This window comes from Pan paniscus, chromosome 3, assembly GCF_029289425.2.
Source record: "Pan paniscus chromosome 3, NHGRI_mPanPan1-v2.0_pri, whole genome shotgun sequence".
In the NCBI taxonomy this organism is placed as follows: domain Eukaryota; kingdom Metazoa; phylum Chordata; class Mammalia; order Primates; family Hominidae; genus Pan; species Pan paniscus.
This window is the reverse complement of record NC_073252.2, coordinates 100,919,082-100,941,491: the sequence shown is the minus strand read 5'-3', so window position 1 is coordinate 100,941,491 and position 22,410 is coordinate 100,919,082. Positions and strand designations below refer to the sequence as shown.

Here is a 22,410-nt window from a genome sequence, read left to right as displayed (position 1 = left end):
CAGCCTAGGTGAGGGAGTGATACTCCATCACACACACACACAAAATAAAATTGAATTTAAAAATATATATATATGTTACAGAAATCTGGAAATAAACAATTTAAGAACATAAATAAAACTAAATGCAGTAGACGCATTTCCTGGTTCCTCTGTGTCATGTTAACTTTAAAAAGAAACAACATATTCAACATGTTATGGCTATTAGCATCTTTTCAGCCACATTTCCTTTTGTTCTCATAATTTTTATGCATATTGTTTTTTCCTATTTTTGATTAACACTATGTTTGACACATGATTTCTTTATATTAGAAACTTTAAATTCCACTCAATTTCTAATGTGAAATTTTCTTAGGTATTAGCAAACCTATTCAAAGTAATTTTATTTGCTACCATAGTATAGTCCTTTATTATTTTATGTTTGGGCCATAGCAACAGTCTACCAGATATGTGACCTCTAGCCTCCAACTTTAAAATATTCTATACAAAGCTTTAAGAATAGTTTTTCTAAATGAAGTTTTTTCAAAGACTTTTTAAAGAATAGCTTTAAATTTACAGAAGAACAGGGCAGAAAATACAGATTCCCATATGTCACCCTCTAACCCAACACACACCATTTCTCCTATTAATATCCTGCATTAGTGTGGTACATTTGTCACAACTGATGAACCAGTACTGCTACATTATTAACTAAAATCCATAGTTAACATTAGGGGTCACTCTGTGCTGTATAGTTCTATCTATTTTGACAACTGCATAGTGTCATGTATCCACCATAATAGTAGCATACATAATCATTTTATTACCCTATAAATGCCCTATGCTCCACCTATTTACCCCTACCTACCTTATACCCCTGGGTAACCAATTATCTTTTGTCTCTGTAGTTTTGCCTTCTAAATAAAATTTTTCCTGATATTTAAAACCTCAATCTCTGGAGTAGGGCCATATGTGTGAATGAAAAAAGCAAATTGTAGAAAGTATGTGTAGTATCCTATTTATAAATTTTAAAAATTACATGTATTTGATTATACATAGAACATTTCTGGAAGGATACCTAGAAAAATGATAACTTCTGAGGAAAGGAGGAGAGACAGTAGATGAGGCCTTTTACTTTCTAGTATCCTATTTTGTTTGAATTTCTTTCCATATACGAATATTATGATTTTTAAATATTTTAATTATCAACCTAAAAATATCTCTGGATAAAAAGGTTTTTTTTCAAAGCATGAAAGCACTAGAAAGCACAAAGGAAAAGTTCTAGAGATTTTAACTGCACAAAAATATTAAAATTCTGTATCTTAAAAGCATCATAAGATCCAATCCACCTGCTATTTATTTATCTATGATGTTCTTTATTTTTTAATTTTTTATTTATTATTATTTTTGAGACAGTCTTGCTCTGTTGCCCAGACGGGAGTGCAGTGGCGCAATCTCAGCTCACTGCAGCCTCTGCCTCCCAGTTTCAAGAAATTTTTGGTGCCTCAGCCTTCCGAGTAGCTGGGATCACAGGCTTGCGCCACCATGCCTGGCTAATGTTTGTATTTTTAGTAGAGACAGAGTTTTGCCATGTTAGCGAGGCTGGTCTTGAACTCCTGGCCTTAAGTGATTTGCCTGCCTAGGCCTTTCACAATGCTGGGAGTACAGGCATGAGCCACCATGCCCAGCTATGATCCTTATTTTAGCTCATATTTTTCCACACCTAATAATCTCACATGGCTTTATGGTTTCTTGTTCACTCTTCACATATTACCAACCTCACCGCAACCCTGCATCTTTGTGGCTCCTATTTTAGGATGGGTTTCATTTTAAAATGGCAACCCTTTCATCAGTCCCAATCTACCTACTCTGCATTGTTTTGGTAGTAAATATTACCTTCCAAAATTGTTTTATTATTTAGTTAATTTGTATCTTTTTGTCTCTGTCCCCCTTGCCATGTCCCACATGAACAAAATTATTTACCTATCTTGTTGACTGATGAATCCTTAGTACCTGACACTTGGTAGGTGTTCAGTAAAAAACTGCTGAATGAACTGGGCACAATGGCTCATGCTTGTAATCACAGCACTTTAGGAGGCCAAGGCAGGATGATTGCTTGAGGCCAGGTGTTTGAAGCAGCCTGGGAAACGTTGCAAGACCTCGTCTCTATAAACAATATTCTAAAAATTAGGTGGGTGTGGTGGCACACACCTGTAATCCCAGCTAGCAAGAAGGCTGAGGCAGGAGGATTGCTTGAGCCCAAGAGTTCAAGGCTGCATGAAGTGAACTATGATTGCTCCAGCTTGGGCAACAGAGTGAGACCCTGTATCTTTACAAATTGTGTTGAATGAATAATTGAGTTATTAAAAGTATTGGTATATCCTATTATTCTACTTCTGTTGGTACATGTTGTAGAATTTGTTGTGTTTGATAGTGATCATACTCCTCAGGTGTCTAGATATTTTGGTTCACAAGCCATGTTCTCCTAGTGTTATCTACTACCCCTTCTAATAATGGATAGAAAGGTAGAGCAAAATGGCAGACCCTTGTTTTTATCCCTTCCCACAAGTTTAAGGAGCAGAAAGCAAGAGCTGTAGGCAACCACAGAACTGATGCTCTCTCTTTGCTACTGTTTCTCCAGTAAGGATCTGTGTTGAAATCCACAATCCAGCAGCAGAAGGCTGTTATAATTTATCAAAATTCTGGCAGCAGGGAAGGAGTGGAGGGGTCAATGCCCCAATATTCTATAGTATCTGGTCAGCCCCACTTTTTCATTGGCAACTCACTTCAACAGACCCTTTATCTAATCCTACAGGAAGCCTGATCTGTTGCTGGTGATTTCTGTAGCAATCAGTAGTTTGGCACTGATTGTCCCAAAGCAAAGTGGGCCATGGCAAAACAGTATTTCAGAACCTACTCCTAACACTAACTATGGTTTCCTCTTAAGTTTTTGATCTTATTCCTCAAGCTTTTGCTTCCTTCTTGTTTCTGTTGTTACTCAGGGTTGATTTGGAGGGAGGAAGACAACAGCCTTTACTAGTTTTTCATTTTTTCAGGAACCATATGTAAGAAACTCACTTTAAATATAAAGACATAGATAGGTGAAAAGTAAATAAAGATCTGCCATGCTAAAAGTAATAAAAAGAAAGCTGGAGTTGCTATATTGTCAGACAAAGCAGATTTCAGAAAAAGGAAAACTGTCAGGGATAGAGAGAAGCATTACATAAGTATAAAGAGGTAAATTCTCCAAAAAGATAAAACAATCTTTAACATATATGCACCTAACAGCATTAAAATGTGTAAGGCAAAAACTGATAGAACCACGAAGAGAAATAGACAAATCCAGTATCACAGAGACTTCAATATCTCTCTTTCAATAATTCATCCAGCAGGCAGAAAATCAGTAAAAATTGAACTGTAGTATCATTAATCTACTGGATCTAGTTGACATTTATAGAATACTTCATGTAAGAACAGCAGAATATACATTATCCTTAAAAAATATACACATTTGTCAATATAAAAATAACCTTTGTTTGCAAAAAAAATCTAAACGAAATTAATAGATACACAACAAATTTAGAAAAATATTTGCAAGGAGGTTTAATCAGGGAACTCAGAAATTCACATCAAGGGAACAAGCAATTCAACAGAAGAATGGATGGGCAAATAATATGAATTCAGAGAATAATAAATCCAAATATGAAAAGAGGCTCAGAATCAGGAGAAATCAGGAAAATGCAAATTAAAATAATAAGATGCCAGTTAGTCTAACAGACTGACAATTTTTTTTTAATTCAACTAACATTTACTGAGTGCCTAATATGGACAGACACTGAGCTAAGCACACCTCTAATTTAGTGTTCAGAAAGTACTTTGAAGTGGATCTTATCCCTTTTATTCAGTTGATGAAAGTGAGGATCATAAAACTCACAGTAGGGGAAATTGAATTCACTCTATAGGAGCTATTTTTCTTTCCTTTTTGAATAGATAGTTCATTCAGATACTGTATGTGTAGAGAGAGACAGATGTTTTGAGTTTCAGTCTCCCGTGATCTCCTGTTCACCAATTTCTCATAACACCACCACCTATCCCATTAATACTTTTATTAGTTTTTTGCGTACCTTCCCAGATATTTTACAGAAAAATACAAATTTATATTATTCTCCATTTTAAAAATAAACATAACAATATATACACTGTCCTACATATATTAGTTTACAATATATCTTAGAATTATTTATGTAACTCCATAATGAGATTCCTTATCTTTTAATGGCTGCTTAGTATTCCACTACATGAATGCCAGAATTTATTTTACTAGCCCTTATGATGGACATGGACATTGTTTTCAGTCTTCGGCTTTTAAAAACAGTATCATTGAATAATAATGTACATAATTTTGTCTCACATGTTCAAGATATCTGCTGGATACATTCACAGAAAAGAGATTGCTAAGTTAAAGATGTGTGTGTTTGTGTGTAATTTTGACAGATATTGCCAAATTTCTCTCCATAGGTGCTGTATAAACAGATGAGAGTGCCCCCACAGCATTGTTATTAGAGTATGTTATTCAAACTGTTGTATTTGGGACTAATAAGCAGAAATGTTTAATCTCAGTAAAATTTTACTATGCATTTCTCTTGTCACAAGTGAGGTGAAACATCTTTTCAGACTGGGAAAAATGTTCAATGACCAATAGCAACTATGGCTGGTGAGGGGTCCAAGTAAAAGGGTATTGTTATAGATAGCTGGCATAAATGTGAAATTTTTCAACTTATTCGTAAAACAGTCTGACAACCTGTATTAAAATTTTTTAAGCTACAGGTATCTTTTGTCCTTGCTGTACCATTCTTGGGAATCTGTTCTATAGAAATAAAATACATAAGATTCTATTCACAAAAATATTCATAGTGGAAAAAAGGGTAACAAAATGAAAGCTAATCAGTAGGAAAACAGCAGAATGAATTACAACTCCTGCATCCTATAAAATATTATACAACTATCAAAAGGAATGAATTCAAGTTGTATGAGTTGTCATTTCCAGATATTGCTAAATGAGAAAAAGATGGAGAAAAGTGCAGGATCTCAATCTGTAAAACAAAATACATCAATACCTATAGAGATGTTTACATATTTGTGTGTGCACATACGGATATTTATATTTGTAGATGTATATATATACATGAACATATATATACGAGGGAATGTGAAAAACACATATTACTTGGGATTATAGGTTTGCTTGCTCTCAGGTCAAAATAGTAATGACATAAGATGTAAATTTCTTTTTCTCTCATAGTCCAAGGATAATCGGTTCAGGACTGATAGAGCAGCTCTGGATATTAGGTACTCAAGCTACTTTTAGCTTTTTAATCTGATCTACTCAATATGTGAATGTGTGGCTTCTATTTCATGGCCTAAGATGGTAGTTCCAGCTCCTGCCATGATACATTTGAGAACAGGAAATAGTAAAAGAGTATACCTCTTCTTTCTAAGGGCATATCACGGAAGTTGGAGCCACCATTTCCACTTACGACCCATGGGCCAAAACCTACTTACATGGCCAAACTTTCAAGAGAGTTAGGAAATTATAGTCACTATCCATGTAGCAATGTACCCAGCTAACATATGGGGGTTCTGCCGGGCACGGTGGCTCACGCCTGTAATCCCAGCACTTTGGGAGGCTGAGGTGGGTGGATCACCTGAGGGTCAGGAGTTCGAGACCAGCCTGACCAATACGGTGAAACCCCGTCTCTACTAAAAATACAAAAAAATTAGCCAGGTGTGGTGGCGTGCACCTGTAGTCCCAGCTACTTGGGAGGCTGAGACAGGAGAATTGCTTGAACCCAGGCAGCGGAGGTTGCAGTGAGCTGAGATCACACCATTGCACTCCAGCCTGGGCGACAGAGCAAGACTCCGTCTCAAAAAAAAAAAAAAAAAACAAAAACAAAACAAAAAAAATATGGGGGTTCTAAGATTAAAGGAAGAAGAGGAGAAAGGACATTGGGAAATAATTGTATTCTCTGCCACAACAGAGTAAATTAATAGGTGAGCTAGGTAATGGAAAAGGGACTCTGTTTCCTACAAATTATCTACTTCTGCATTACACATGCATTCCAAAACAGTGGCTTAAAACAACATGATTTATTATCTCTCACCACACTGTGATTTGGCCAGAAAGTTCTGTTAGTCTCCCCTGTGTTCACTCCTGTGGCTGCCTTTACACTGTCTTTCACTCCCAGATTTATAACATAGTGGTCTCAGTGCAGTGTTCCAAACGGTGAAAAAAGAAGCTGTGAAGCTTCTCTAGACCTAGTCTAAGAAGTTGTACAAAGTCACATCTATTTGCATTCTGTGGTCAAAGCAAGTCACAAAGATAGCTAGATTCAAGGGGTAAGGAAATAAAGCCTTTGATGGGAAAAGTGGCAAAAGCACATTGCAAAGATGCATGAACAAAGTAGGCATGATTTATTGAGGGCAAATATTGTAACAATCTCACAAATTACACATTTTATATATTTTTAAATTTTTATTTCAATAGTTTGTGGGGAACAGGTGGGTTTTGGTTACATGGATAAGTTCTTTAGTGATGATTTCTGAGATTCTGGTGCACCTGTCACCTGAGCAATGTACACTGTAGCCAATGCGTAGTCTTTTATCCCTCACCCCCCTCTCACCCTCCCCCAACAAAGTTCCCAAGTCCACTGTATCATTCTTAAGCCTTTGCATCTTCATAGCTTAGCTCCCACTTATAAGTGAGAACATAATGATGTTTGGTTTTCCATTCCTGAGTTACTTCACTTAGAATAATGGTCTCCAACTCCATCCAAGTTGCTGTGAATGCCATTATTTCATTTCTTTTTATGGCTGAGTAGTATTCCGTGGTATAAAAGCTATATATTTATATTTAATATATGTGTATAAATTTTCATATTTGTTCACAGAGAAATGTAAGTAAAATTGGTTAAATTTGTGGTAGGTAGATACAAGTCTGACCGAGTCACTCTTCTGCTCTTTATTGCCACACAGATTAAAGTCCAAGTTCCTTAGCCTATACTATTTCCACTATATTACACTACCTCCCAGAGAACATGGCATAAAAACCAGGAAGAAAGAGAAATTCCTTCTGGCTGAAATGGTTGGGAAAGGCTTCATGTAAGGTGTGGGATCTGAACTGGAAGAAATATTTGAATTGATGGAGAGGGGCAAGGCGGTAAACCCTAAATCATAATCTTTTAAGGACCACCCTTTTAAAAAATTGAAATATAGCATATATGCAAAAATGAGTGATTTATCACAAAGAGTGTCCCTGTATCCAGCACCCAGGAAATAGAAACCTTCTTATGAGAGCTCCCAGTAACTATCCTGTCACTGTTCCCCAAATGTAACCACTCTTCTAATTTCTAACCATACATCATTTTTGCCTAGTTTTGAGTCTTACATGAATGAAATTATGTAATGTATATTTTCACCATTATATTTCTGAAAATGATCTGTGGTGTTTATCGTTTGTTCATATTCACTTCTATATTCTATTAAATGGATAAAATATATTTATCCATTTTATTGTTGATATTTCAGTGGGCTGTTTCCACTTTAAAGCTATTAACCAATTATGGTGCATTCTTCTGTATGTCTCTTCACATGCAAGTGAAGACATTTCTGTTGAGTATATACTTAGGATTAAAGTTGCTTAGTCATTGATGTATTTTCAAATTTTGTAAAGAATGACAGTTTTCCAAGTTTATGGAAACTTTACCCAATCCCTGTCCCCCGTCCCCCGTCACTGCTCCACAAGTGTGTCAAAGTTTCACTTTCTCCACACTGTGGTCAACACGTGGTATTGTCAATCTTTTTAATTTGGTCATTCTGATGCGAATGTAGTGGTATCTCATTTTGACATTAACCTTTTACTTGATGACCATTGAAGTTGAGCACCATTTTATGGTACTTAACATTTGGAGATGTTTTTGTTTTTGACAAAAATGGCCTTCAGAGACATTTTGGAGATCTTTTCTGTAGTGCCTGTTAAAGTCATTTGCCCTTATTTCTGTTGGGTTGTCATTCTTTCTCTTACTGATTTTTAGGAATCATTTATATATTCTGGATATGAGTTCTTGGTCAAATATATGTGTGGCCAGTATCTTTTCTTACATTGTGGTTAGTCTTTTTGTAATGGTGCCTTGATAAACAGAATTATTAATGTAATACATTTTACCAGTATATCTTTTTTTTTTTTTTTTTTTGAGACAGGGGTCTCACTCTGTCACCCAAGTTGCAGTGTAGTGGCACAACCAGGGCTCACTGCAGCCTCAACCTCCTGGGCTCAGGCGATCCTCCTACCTTAGCCTCCCAAGTAGCTGGGACTACAGGTGTGTGCCACCACACCCAGCTAGTTTTTTTTTGTAGAAATGGGGTTTTGCCATATTGTCCCAGCTAGTCTCAAACTCCTGGGCTCAAGCCATCCTCTTGCCTCAGCTTCTCAAAGTGCTGGGATTACATGCATGAGCCACCATGCCAAGCCTTCTTAAATTATTTTTAATCTGTCCTCTATTTCTTCTTAAGACTCTAAAGATATGGTAATTTGCAACAGAAGTTATTACAGGAAATGGACCCTTAAGTAAGATTTTGAGATTGGGTTGGATACACACACACACACACACACACACACACAGGCACACATAAAATCAATCACAGGAATAACCTCGTTCCTATAAGGAAAGAGACTACAGACTACAGGTAATCCATGGCTTACAATATTTAGTTTACTTTTTTTTGAGACAAGGTCTCACTCTATTGCCCAGAATGGAGTGCAGTGGTGTGACCATAGCTCACTGCAGCCTCAACCTCCTAGGCTCAAGCAATCCTCCTGCCTCAGCCTCCTAAATAGCTGGGACTATAGGCGTGCACTACCATACCCAGCCTATTTATTTATTTTTTATTCATTTATGAGATGGAGTTTCGCTCTTGTCACCCAGGCTTGAGTGCAATGGTGTGATCTCGGCTCACTGCATCCTCCGCCTCCCAGGTTCATGCGATTCTCCTGTCTCAGCCTCCCCAGTAGCTGGGATAACAGGCACCCACCACCACGCCCAGCTAATTTTTGTATTTTTAGTAGAGACAGAGTTTCACCACATTGGCGAGGCTGGTCTTGAACTCCTGACCTCAGGTGACCCACCCACCTCGGCCTCCCAAAGTGCTAGGATTACAGGTGTGAGCCACCATGCCCGGCCTATTTTTCTTTTTTTGTAGAGACAGAGTCTCACTATATTGCCCAGGCTGGTCTTGAACTCCTGAGCTCCAATGATCCTCCTGCCTTTGCCTCCCAAAGTGCTGGGATTACAGGAAGGAGTCACTGCGCCCAGCCAGTTTGCAGTTGTATTATGATTACCAGTAACAACATGAAATGAAGTGAAGCAGGTGAGGAGTGTATCACCATGATAACCATAGTAATTATAAAGATTATAGATCCATCTGGCTTTTCTTATGGTCCGAAACTGAAAGTACTTAACCCGTTTATGCTAGAGGTTGCAATTTTTTGAATTTTTGCATGAGTGAAAAATCAGACCTCGGCGATGACCTTGAGCAGTAGGCTATAAATAATTCCCACATGCTTAGTGTTCCAATAATGGAACGCTAGGCATACGTGGGTTAAGGGGCATGGTGGCTAATACCTGTAGTCCCCTATTTGGGAGGCTACGGTGGGAGGATCTCTTGAAGCCAGGAGTTTGAGGCCAGCCTGGGCAACACTGCAAGACCCCATCTCTAAAAAAAATTTTTTTTAATTAGCTGCGCATGGCGGCACACACCTGTTATCCCAGCAACTCAGGAGGCTGAGGCAGGAGGGTTGTCTAAGCCTAGGAGTTTGAGGCTGCCGTAAGCTATGATTATGCCACTGCACTCCAGCCTGGGTGATAGAGTGGGACCCTATCTCTAACGAAAAGAAAAGAAAAATACATAAGAAAAAGAAAAACATAAAAACTACAATTAAGACTGTATGTGGTGACCAGGTGCGGTGGCTCACACCTGTAATCCCAGCACTTTGGGAGGCTGAGGTGGGTAGATCACTTGAGGCCAGGAGTTCAAGACCAGCCTGGCTAACATGGTAAAACCCCATCTCTATGAAAAAATACAAAAATTAGCTGGGTGTGGTGGTGCACACCTGTAGTCCTAGCTACTTGGGAGGCTGAGGCATGAGAATCGCTTGAACCCGGGAGGTGGAGGTTGCAGTGAGCCTTGATTGCACAATTGCACTCCAGCCTGGGTGACAGAGTGAGACACTATCATAAACAACAACAAAAAGAAAATGACTGTATGTGGAGCATGAGAACTCTATTACAGGTCTGAAGGAGTTGATTATCTTCTGTAATCACTGGGCAGATATGGTAGATTTGTAGTATCAATTACATGCTTAATTCTTCCCCTTTCCTATTCTAATGCTGGAACATTGGTGGGGAGAGGAGTCCTAAGACATACGATAGGGACATTTGAGCAGAGAAAAATGAAGCTGAAAACTCTGAACATCAGTCTTCCCCTAAATCTCTTTCTGAGGAAACCAACCTCCTATGCATAGAGGCTTTCAGTGATTGCACTTGGGCAAGCTCCTTCACAAGCTGATACATGCTCTCCTCAGAATTTACCAGCTGGGGCTAGGCATGGTAGCTCATGCCTGTAATCCCAGCCCTTTGGGAGGCTGAGGTGGGAGGACTGCTTGAGCCCAGGAGTTCAAGACTAGCCTAGGCAACACAGCAAGGCTCTGTCTCTAAAAAAAAAAAAAAATTTAATTAGCCATGCATGGTGGTTTGCGCCTGTAGTCCCAGCTACTCAGAAGGTTGAGGTGGGAGGATCACTTGAGCCCAGGAGTTCAAAGTTGCAATGAGCCATGATCACACCACTGCACTCCAGTCTGAACAAAGCAAGACCCTCCCTGTCTCCAAAAATAATAAAATAAAGAATTTACCCTTACTACCTATTAGTGCCTCCAGTTATATCCCAACATAGCCTAGTCAGAGAATTGAGGCCTTCTCTGGAGAGAGAAAGCCTATGTAGGAGAACTAAAGGCCTTGCCATTTTAATCAGCGGAAACTTGGACAGCATATATGAGAATACATTTAAGGTTAGATCATGGCAAATTTATTGGCATGGGTGCACTCACCTAAGAATCAAGAGTTAATATTTTGGCATTAATAATTTGGTAGGATGAGGCTTAAATTCAGTAATAGCCTATAAATAAGATGGCCAAAATGCCAGAAATTCCTGGGCATATTGTAGAGGAGAAAACACAAAGGCTCCTTAGCCATTGTTAATTTTCACCATGTCATTAAGGAATGCAATGATGATGGGAGCACCACTATTTCCTAGGAGCTCTGAAGTGGCTGTCTTTGTTTGCGAGAGATGATGGTGGTAAACACTGTAGTGGAACTGAGTTAGCTGATCTTAGTGGGAACATTAGAATCCTAAGGCAGTAGAGCCCACATAATGGCATATAAATATCAGAGACAAGACAGACACAGTGGCTCATGTCTGTAATCACAGCACTTTGGGAGGCCAACGCAGGCAGATCACTTGAGGCCAGGAGTCCGAGACCAGCCTGGCCAACATGGTGAAACCCCATCTCTAGTAAAAATACAAAAATTAGCTGGGTGTGATGGTGCATGCCTGTGGTCTCAGCTACTCAGGAGGCTGAGGCAAGAGAATGGCTTGAGCCTGGGAAGTGGAGGTTGCAGTGAGCCGAGATCACACCACTGCACTCAGCCTGGGCAACAGAGCAAGACTCTGTCTCAAAAAACATAAAAATATAAATAAATAAATATCAGAGACAAAGTAGGCACAATTACCAAAATAAGTCAAAGGAGAGAACGTTAACCAGAGTAGTTTGACCCACAGGGAAAAGTGATAATGGCTAAATGATCATGAGGTCCCTGGAAATGTAATAAAGTAACCTACCAAGGTGCTGCTTGACATATATAGGTGGAAAAATTCTTGTGGTTTTGTAATAAAATTTGAAGCATCTCATCTAGCTCCCAGACTTGGTACTCCTTCACTGATGGAAAGAGACTGGATCCTTTGATGAAAGGGGCAATGCAATCACAGCTGTATACAACGAATTGTTCCCTAATCCAGTGGGGTTCCCAAACTTGTCTGTACATTAGAACACCTTAGGATTCTAAAGCCCAGGCCACAACCCAAACTAATTAAATAGTAATCTCGGGGAAGACCCAGGCATCAGTATTTTTTCAAGTTCCCCAGATACTTCCAGTGAGCAGACATGTTGGGGGAATCATTGCCCTAAGCCTTTTCCGTAGGGACCAGTGACCATTCACTAGAGAAAGGAAAATATCCAAAATTCTTTGTTTTGTTTTGTTTTGTTTTGTTTTTGAGACAAGGTCTTGCTCTGTTGTCACCCAGGCTGGAGTGCAGTGGCATAATCTCAGCTCACTGCAACCTCTACCTCCCGAATAGCTGGGACTGCAGGCATGCACCATCACTCCCAGCTAGTTTCTGTGTTTTTGGTAGAGATGGGGTTTCGTCATATTGGCCAGGCTGGGTAGAATTCTTTTTTTTTTTTTTTTTTTTTTGAGATGGAGTCTTGCTCTGTCGCCCAGGCTGGAGTGCAGTGGCACGATCTCGGCTCACTGCAAGCCCCGCCTCCCAGGTTCACGCCATTCTCCTGCCTCAGCCTCCCAAGTAGCTGGGACTACAGGCGCCCGCCACCATGCCTAGCTTATTTTTTTTGTATTTTTAGTAGAGACGGGGTTTCACCATGTTATCCAGGATGGTCTCGATCTGCTGACCTCGTGATCCACCCGCCTCGGCCTCCCAAAGTGCTGAGATTACAGGCGTGACCCACCGCCCGGCCCAGGCTGGCTAGAATTCTTAAGGCACTGTCTCTTAACTTGTACTAATACTAGAAACCCAAAACTCTACCCTGGACAACTGGTCAGAATAGGGGACCTAAGCAAGTCAAGTGATGGAATCTTGGCCTGGCTGTGGCTAACAGTAGATCCAGAAGGACCCATACTGTGGCTATTTCTCCAGTCCCAGATGTGTAGTAGTAATATATATCTTTTAACAACAATCTTTATTTTGGTTTCCTGATCAATGGAGGGATTGCTATTATGGTAGAAAGTGCTACACAGCAGCTTAGGTCTGCTTTCTACCACTCCTCATTAAGATAGTAAAGGAAAAGCAGGGCTATATCCCTGAGGAAATTGCAGAGATTGGCCAGGCACAGTGGCTCATGCCTGTAACCCCAGCACTTAGGGGGGCCAAGGCAGGAGGATTGCTTGACACCAGGAGTTTGAGACCAGCCTATATAACATGGCAAGAGTGCATTTCTACAAAACATAAAAAAGCAAAATAGAAAAACCAAAAGAATTGCAGAGATTAGTGCCACCATGCTGCCATGGTGATTCATACCACATTCCCATTTAAATTTCCTGTGGCCACCAGATGCATCATAGAGAATGACAACATAAAAACCAGATGGCTAGTGAAGAATGACAGTGGACTGCAAACTTTAATTAGGTAGGGATGCCAATTATGGTTACTGTTCTAGGTGTGGTATCTTCTTCGGAAGAAATTAATACCCATGTTGACATGATACTGATCTGATATTGATCTGGAAATGTCCCCCCACCCCCATTCTAAGGAGAATCAGAAACAGACTACGTTTAAATAGGAGGGATAACAGTAAGTCCTTACTGTCTTGTCTCAGGCTACATCAACTCTCCTGTTCTCTATATGGTATGAAGGGACCTTGATGGTCTTGTTATTCCATAGAACATCACACTGATTTATTAGAGTAATGAAATTATATTAAATGAAACTGAAGAGCAGAAGTAGGCAGCATTCTACATGCTTTGGTACGACATATGCATGCTAGAAGGTGCAAGATGAACCTTGAAAAACTTCCAGGACTTGCCACAGGTTTCTAGGGGTCCAATGGCCAGAAATATGTTAGGATATCCACAACATCCATACTTTTTTCTCTTCCATTAACTGGTCAGAGGGAACTCATTATGATGACAGTTTATGTGGGTTGAGGGAGAAGTGCTGAAGGAGTAGAGGCAGGTACTATAGGAGTCTGAGTCACCTGCTCATTCATGGTTCCAGTCCCATATGTAGTGCACTGCTCCTGTGTTCATCCAGTTGTACAGTTTGATGAGTCAAATAACAACAATTCATGATGGGCAGTTTGATTCACACAGTCACTTGATGTCCCATGGTCAGGTGTTACATCTCTTCCAGGTACCAGTAGCAAGTCAAGAGGTACTTTTCAAATAAAAAAAAAAATGAAACAAAATCATGGCTAAGGAAGATATGGCCTTACTCCTAAACCTTAAGGGTCTATGTTGTAATTATTGCACTGAAACTTGCCAGAGGCTTCATATAACATCTCTCCTACATTAACTTCTAATACCATTGGGTCTACAGGATCATAAAGCCTAAGTCTGGGCCCTACCCTACTCAAAACTGGTAATTTTTTTTGAGACGGAGTCTTGTTCTGTTGCCCACGCTGGAGTGCAGTGGCAAGATCTCGGCTCACTGCAACCTCTGCCTCCCAGGTTCAAGCGATTCTCCTGCCTCAGCCTCCTGAGTAGCTGGGATTACAAGCATGCACTACCACTTCCAGCTAATTTTTGTATTTTTAGTAGAGACGGGGTTTCACCACGTTGGCCAGGCTGGTCTTGAACTCCCGACCTCAGGTGATCCACCCACCTCAGCCTCCCGAAGTGCTGGGATTACAGGCGTAAGCCACCGCGCCTGGCCAAAACTGGTAGTCTTACACTTACAGTTAAGCCTCTAAGAACAGCTTACCCAATTGTACTATGTTTTGTTGTCTCCAAATCTAAAGACGCCTGCCACATATTTTGCCTTTTCTTTGTTGTGATAGTGGAAAATACAACTTGTCACTAACAAGTGCCTTTAAACAGGGGTGTTTGTTTGGTTTTGGTCTAGCTTTTTTAATTGTTCACAGCAGAAGTATGATCAAAACCACTGAGTTCTTAATTATCAGAAGTGAAACTCGAGGTTTTTTTTTTTTTTTAAGACAGGCTTTCTGTCACTCAGGCTAGAGTGCACTGGCCTCATCATAGCTCACTGCAACTTTGAACTGGCCTCAATTGATTCTCCCACCTCAGCCTCCTTGAGTAGCTGAGATTACAGGCATGCACCACCATGCCCAGCGTTTGTTTGTTTTTTGTTTTGGTAGAAACAGGGTCTCACTATGTTGCCCAGGCTGGTCTCAAACTCCTGGTCTCAAGTGATTCTCCTGCTTTGGCATCCCAAAGCAATGGTATTACAGGCATGAGGCACCTCACCCAGCAAAGAGGACTCTTTTTTTTTTTTTTTTAATATCAAAACTTTACTCCCTCAGTCAAAATACACAAGGTAGTTGTGCATATATGTAGTCTATAGATAATGCTTGGTACATAAATATCTATATCTATGGTAATAACTATTACTTAGGGACTTGAAACTCAAAGAAGGTTAAACTGCTAAAAGCAAAGGCATACTCTTAGAAAAGTAAAAGTATGTTCAAAAGAATATGAGGATCACAGTTTAATAGAGATATCCTGTAAAAAGTAGAGATAAAGTTTTTCTCCTCTATACAATAGGAAACCATTGAAAAGTTCTTTATTGTGCTACATTATAATGAAAGCTGTGTTTAATTTAATGGTGATGTGCAAGATAGTCTGGAGAAGGAAAAGTAGAGGCAGAGAAGCCCACTATGAATTTACAGTAATGGACCAAATATGAGTTGAGAGGCATCATAGTGTAATGAAAAGAATGCTGATATTAGAATCATAAGACTGGTAATAATCACTGATCCTGTCACCTTGGGCAAGTCATTTGACCTGCCTGATTCTGCATCCTTATTTATATGTCACTCACCTTGTAGTGACCTTGTAGGCCCTCAATAAATACTTGAGTGATGAAATGTTAATCACTTCTGCTTAACTCAGAGTGATTACATAATGATGAAAATCTTTTAAAATGTATAAACTGTTATACAATTTAAGGTGTAATATGCATTGAAGGCCTAAATAAGTAGAAATGGACACTCATAAGGAAAGGGAAGGGTGAAAGACAAAGATGACTCCATTATACTGAATCTTAGTCTTGATGACTGGAAAAATATATTCACTTAAGTAGACTGGTTAGGAGAGTAACTGAGTTTTAGAAATCTGGACAAGGTTAGGGAAAAAATAGTGATTTGTTTAAATAGTCAAGATGTTCAGCAGTAACTAAAAACTGAACAACTAAGTTACCATTAATATATGTGATAGCTTCCTATTACATATATTAGTTTCATATATTCTTAGGTATTTTTCATATGAGAATGTTCTGTCTCCTCCATAAAACTTTATGTTCTTAGAGAAAGAGGTTATCTCCTGGGGAATTTGTATTCCCTCCTCATTTAAAAATAAACCACCTGTATCCACTAAAGTTCCATCTGTTCTGTCCAATTTATTGGTAAACAAGTTACATAGGGCATTGACTGGTTTAAAGATTATTTGTTAGGTCCTTTGGTCCTTCCAGTTTAATACCAAATTGCTATACTTTTTTTTTTTTTTAAGAGTCTTGTTCTGTCACCCAGACTGGAGTGCAGTGGCATGATCTCAGCTCACTGCAGCAACCTCTGCCTCCTGGGTTCAAGCGATTCTCCTGCCTCAGCCTCCTGAGTAGCTGGGACTACAGGCGCCTGCCACCGTGCCCAGCTAATTTTTGTAACAAACTGCTATACTTTTTAAAAAATCGATATATAATAGTTTACATATTTATGAGGTATATGGGCTATTTTGTTACCTTGACTGGGGTATCCATCACCTCGAATATTTCTCATTTCTAAGTGCTGGGAACATTTCAAGTCTTCTCTCCTAGCTATTTTAAAATACAAAAAGCATTCACTGTTACTAACTATAGTTACCCTACTCTGCTATTAAACATTCCTTTGTTCCATATCTCACTGTATGTTTGTACCCATTCACCAACGTCTCTTCATCCCCCCTCCCACCCAGACACCTTTCCCAGCTTCTGGTAACCATCATTCTACTCTCTGCCTCCATGAGATCAACATGTTTAGCTTCCACATGAGTGAGAGAACATGTGATATTTGTCATTCTGTGCCTGGCTTATTTCACTTAACAGAATAATCTCCAGTACCTTCCATGTTTCTGCAGAGGAAATGATTTCATTCTTTTTTGTGGCCGATAGTATTCATTGTACATAAGTAACACATTTTCTTTATCCATTCATCTGTTGACGGACACGTAAGTTGATTCTGTTCTTTGCCACTGTGAATAGTGCTGCATTGAACTGATTTCCTTTGAATAAATACCAATTAGTGGGATTGACGGATCATATGGCAGTTCTTTTAGTTTTTTGAGAAATACTGTGTTTCCATAGAGGCTGTATTAATTTACAATCCCACTGACAGTATAAAAGAATTTCTTCTGCATCCTTACCAGCATCTGTTATTTTCGTAATAACCACTCTGTCATAGGTGATACCTTACTGTGGTTTTCATTTGCATCTTTCTGATGATTAGTGATATTACGCATTTTTCATATACTTATTGGGCATTTGTGTCTTCTTCTGAGAAATGTCTATTCACATCCCTTGCCCACTTTTAATGGGGTTATTTTTGTTTTACTTTTAAGTTCCTTGTATACTCTCGACATTAGTCCCTTGTTGGATTAATAGTTTGTAAATATTTTCTTCCATACAACAGGTTATCTCTTTACTCTGCTGTTTCCTTTGCTGAGCTTTTTAGTTTAATATAGTCCAATTTGGCTATTTTTGTCTTTGCTGTTTGTGCTTTTGAGGTCTTAGCCATAAAATCTTTGCCTAGACCCAATGTCCTGAAGTGGTTTTCCTGTTTTCTTCTAGTAGTTTTATAGCTTCAGGTCTTACATTTGTGTCTGAACTGTTCTTTATGTACATCACTCTAAACAGTTTTTACTACTAGTACCTTGTAAAGCATAAAGCAAATGCCTTATTCAAAATCATATGAGGCCGGGTGCAGTAGCTCACACTGTAATCATGGCACTTTGGGAAGCCGAGGCAGGCAGGTTGCGTGATCCCAGGAGTTCAAGACAAGCCTGGGCAATATGGTGAAACCCTGTTTCTACAGAAGATAAAAAAAATTAGCTGGGTGTGGCGGCAAGCGGCTGTAGTCCTAGCTCCTTGGTGGTGCTGGCTGAGGTGGGAGGATCACTTGAGCCTGGGAGGTTGAGGCTGTAGTGAGCCATGATGGCACCACTGCATTCCAGCCTAGGTGACAGAGTGAGACCCTGTCTCAAAAAAGTAAGAAAGAAGAAGAAAGTCATATGATATATTTCTTTCTTTTACATTTTAAATGTATATGCCTTTCATTTAGACCCTAAAGTGTAAGACAGTTTCTATTCCATTTGAAATCCTTAGTCAGTTTCTCCTAGTTTTAAAAAAATTTAATTGTAACAGCCATTCAACCTTAGCTGTAGATTTATCTTTTATACTTAGAATTTCCCTTCCCTCCCTCTCCCTGCAAGTTTATTTGGTTTTCTCTGGACTGCTATAGTATTTTACTGAATCTGTCTGCGAACTTAAATTCCTAACAACATCCAGAAGCTTCAGTAACTCTGGACAAAAAGAGCTTCATCCATTAAAAAGCTGATTTGGGGGTCAGAAGAAACTCTCCTCTTGTATCATCTTTTGCTCCCTCACATGAATAGAATTTTGGTTAGATAGAGCTCTTTGCCTTTCCTTTTCCTCTTTTTTTTTTTTTTTTTTTGCCCAGCACAGTTTTGTTTAGCATCCTTTCTAGTTCTACTTCAAATGTAATATTTTACGCTTTTACTTGAGACCACAGAACTACTGTATTAGTATCCCCCCTTATCCAGTAGTCAGACTTTACCTTTCTCTACCTTAGAGAATTTGGAAGTAAGGAAAACATTGAACACCAAGAAAACTAGGTGTTACAAGCTTTATTCTGTAACAAAAATATTTCTTTTTGAGAGTTAAGTGTTTCACAAAGGTAAACTCTCCATCTAACTGATGCCTCGATTATTCATTACTGACAGAAGTCAGTCAACTTGAAGGGTCATGTCATCACAAGTGTGCTGGTAAAGTTTAACAACTAGCCTGAAGTAGGGAGCAGCAGGCAGAGATCTGATCTGTGGTGTTTTCAAATTTCCCTGGGGAAAGTACTCCTATGTGGTACTGTGTCATGTTCCAAAGAACATCACTGAACACAGAGCTGGGAAGAGGTGCACACTATCAAACTGTAATACTTCCACCATGCAGATACAATAGCCATAACCACAAAAACACGGAACACAGTAAAAGGTATAGCATACCTCAGAGATACTGTGGGTTTAGTTCGCGTGAATTTTTCCATTTCCTAGTGCATATGAAAGTTATGTTTACACTATATTAAATGTGCAATAGCATTATGTCTAAAACAAGTGTACACATTTTTTTTTTGAGACAGAGTCTTGCTCTGTCACCAGGTAGGAGTGCAGCAGCAAGACCATGGCTCACAGCAGCCTCAACCTCCCAGGTTTCAGCAATCCTCCCACCTCAGCCTCCCAAATAGCTGAGACTACAGCTATTTTAGAAAATTTTAGAAAAATATGTATATATTTTTTGAGACAGAGTCTCACTCTGTCACCCAGGCTTGAGTGCAGTGGCGCAATCTCGGCTCACTGCAAGCTCCGCCTCCCGGGTTCACACCATTCTTCTGCCTCAGCCTCTCCCGAGTAGCTGGGACTACAGGTGCCTGCCACCACGCCTGGCTAATTTTTTTGTATTTTTAGTAGAGATGGGTTTTCACCATGTTAGCCAGGATGGTCTTGATCTCCTGAACTCGTGATCCGCCCGCCTTGGCCTCCCAAAGTGCTGGGATTACAGGCGTGAGCCACTGCGCCCGGCCGAAAAATTTTTTGTAGAGACAGGATCACTGTGTTGCCTAAGCTTGTCTCAAACTCCTGGGCCCAAGCGATCCTCCCACCTCAGCCTCCCAAAATGCTGGGATTACAGGCATGAGCCATTGCACCTGGCCTGTGTACATACTTTAATTAAAAAATACTTTATTGCTAAAACATACTAACAAAGTAGGCACATGCTGTTGGAAAAATGGCACCACAAACTTGCACAATATGGGCTGCCACAAACTTACAACTTGTAAAATATACCATATCCATGAAGTTCAATAAAATGAGGTATGTCTATAGTAAAATAACTAGGAAGTGAGTTTTGAGTATTTATTATTGAGCTTTATTTAACAGATTTTAATATAATTGTCAGTTTCTATAATTAATTTTTAATAATGGCTGTGTTTAACAATCAGCCTGCAAAATTCCTAAAATTTTTAAATTGACCCTTGTAAGCTGTTACAAGCCAGTTCTATCACACTACTGCCTATACTCTTAATTGTGGAAGTGACTTAGGGACTAGTCAATATGAGTTGAGGTGGTTCTGCTAGCTAATAATTTAAAAAATAGACATAGTGCGACTGCTCTTTTAGAATCTGTCTAGCAGGTTTCACTGAAAAACCCACAAAAAAAATTGACCTAGTACTCAGATTTATATAGTGAAATCTTAAATTTTGCTATCTCGCAAAGTAAAGTTTGTCATGTTTTTTCATATTCCTCCAGGTATATGTTACCTTGTTATGACTTTATTAGTTAAAAAACATTTAAGGCCACTCCCATATGTGTCACCTATAAATACATACTGACAAAAGGAATACAATGAACAATGGGGAAAAATACAGACAGGCATTTCAGCAAAGAAGATATGTGGATGACAAAGAAGCACATGAAAAAATGCCAATATCATTGGTCACTAGGAAAATGCAAATTAAAATGACAATGAAATACCACTACACACCTATTACAATGGCTAAAATTGAAAAGACTAATCCTAACCAGTCAGGAGAAATTGGAACACTCATACATAGCTTGTGGGACCATAAAGTGGTAAAAAACACTTGGGAAAGTTTGGCAGTTTCTTAAAAAGTTAAACACATATCCACCATATAATCTAGCTATTCCACTCCTAAGCTACTTACTCAAGAGAAATGAAAACATATGTCCATATAAACACTGTACAGAATGTTCGTAGTAGCCCTATTTGTAATAAGACAAAAATTGGAAGAGGCTAGGCGGAGTGCCTCACTCTGTTAATCCCAGCACTTTGGGAGGCTGAGCTGAGTGGATCACCTGAGGTCAGGAGTTCGAGACCAGCCTGGCCAACATGGTGAAACCCCGTCTCTACTAAAAAATAAAAAAATTAGCCGGCGTGGTGGCGGGTGCCTATAGTCCCAGCTACTCAGGAGGCTGAGACAGGAGAATCATTTGAACCCAGGAGGCAGAGGTTACAGTAAGCCAAGATTGCGCCACTGCACTCCAGCCTGGGTGACAGAGTGAGACTCAGTCTCAAAAAAAAAAAAAAAAAAAACTGGAAACAAACCAAATGTCCACTGACTGGTGAATGGATAAATTGTGGCAAATACATACAATGGAATATTATTTAGCAATAAAAGATAATGAACTACTGAGAGACAACAATATAGGTAAGTCTCAAAATAATTACGCTAAGTGAAAAAAGGCAGACAAGAAGTTGTATTGTGATTCAACTTCAATACAGTTGAAAATGCAAACTAATCTACCGTGACAGAAAACAGATCAGAGGTGTCCTGTGGGTTAAGAAGACAGAGGGGTGGGGGAAGAACAAGAGAAAGGATTTATAAAAGAGCATAAGGAAACTTGTGGTGAAGTTCATTATCTTGATTTTGGTGAGCTTCATGGGTGTATATATATACGTCAGCTTATCAAACTATTTAGGTATGTATAATTTATTGTATGTCAATTATATTTCAATAAAGCTGTTAAAAACATAACAATGTAGCTGTGGTCTAACTGGTAGAGATGAGGAAGAGGTAACTGCTTTATGCTAGACAACATAGTTCCTTTCTTTCAGGGTTAAACTGAAATAGTTTCTTTGGGCAGCCAACAAGCACATATCTCTGGCTTACAGAGATGTCAGGCAACTGAAATTCTCATGTTTTTATTACATGTCTGCTGGTAAGCCACTCCTCTGAGTGCCTGTCTTTATATGTTTATCTCTAATATACTTCATATTATAGTCATCCTCCAGTATCCATGAGGGATTGTTTCCAGAACCACTCTCAGATACCAAAATCCAAGGATGCTTAAATCCATGATATAAAATGCCATAATATTTGCATATAACTTATACACATCCTCCTTAGATTGCTTATAATACTTAGTACAATGTAAACACTCTGTAAATATACTGTATTGTCTAGGGAACAGTAACAAGAAAAAAGTATGTATGTTCAGAAAATATGCAATTAAAAATGTGTATTTTGGATCCGTGGTTGGTTGAATCCATGGATGTGGAACTCACAGATCTGGAGGG

General features: G+C 39.2%; 2 protein-coding genes, 1 long non-coding RNA gene and 1 pseudogene across 5 annotated transcripts in view; 2 read left to right on the top strand and 2 right to left on the bottom strand.

Annotated features, from left to right (window-relative positions):
- UBE2D3 (ubiquitin conjugating enzyme E2 D3) overlaps window positions 1–22,410 on the top strand; it is a 73,164-nt gene that overhangs the window by 11,535 nt on the left and 39,219 nt on the right. The gene's annotated exons all lie outside the window — the stretch shown is intronic.
- The window catches only part of CISD2 (CDGSH iron sulfur domain 2), a 60,682-nt gene that overhangs the window by 31,196 nt on the left and 7,076 nt on the right, over window positions 1–22,410 (bottom strand). The window lies entirely within an intron of this gene.
- On the bottom strand, window positions 6,427–21,487 carry LOC117980021 (uncharacterized). Of its 2 annotated transcripts, XR_010111987.1 has the most exons (3): window positions 17,149–21,487; window positions 16,792–16,866; window positions 6,427–14,253 (listed from the first exon to the last, which is right to left on the bottom strand). It is a non-coding gene; the product is annotated as an uncharacterized LOC117980021 (long non-coding RNA). The 2 variants fall into 2 exon arrangements; XR_010111988.1 differs by lacking the exon at window positions 16,792–16,866.
- On the top strand, window positions 20,472–20,524 carry LOC112439706 (U7 small nuclear RNA; annotated as a pseudogene).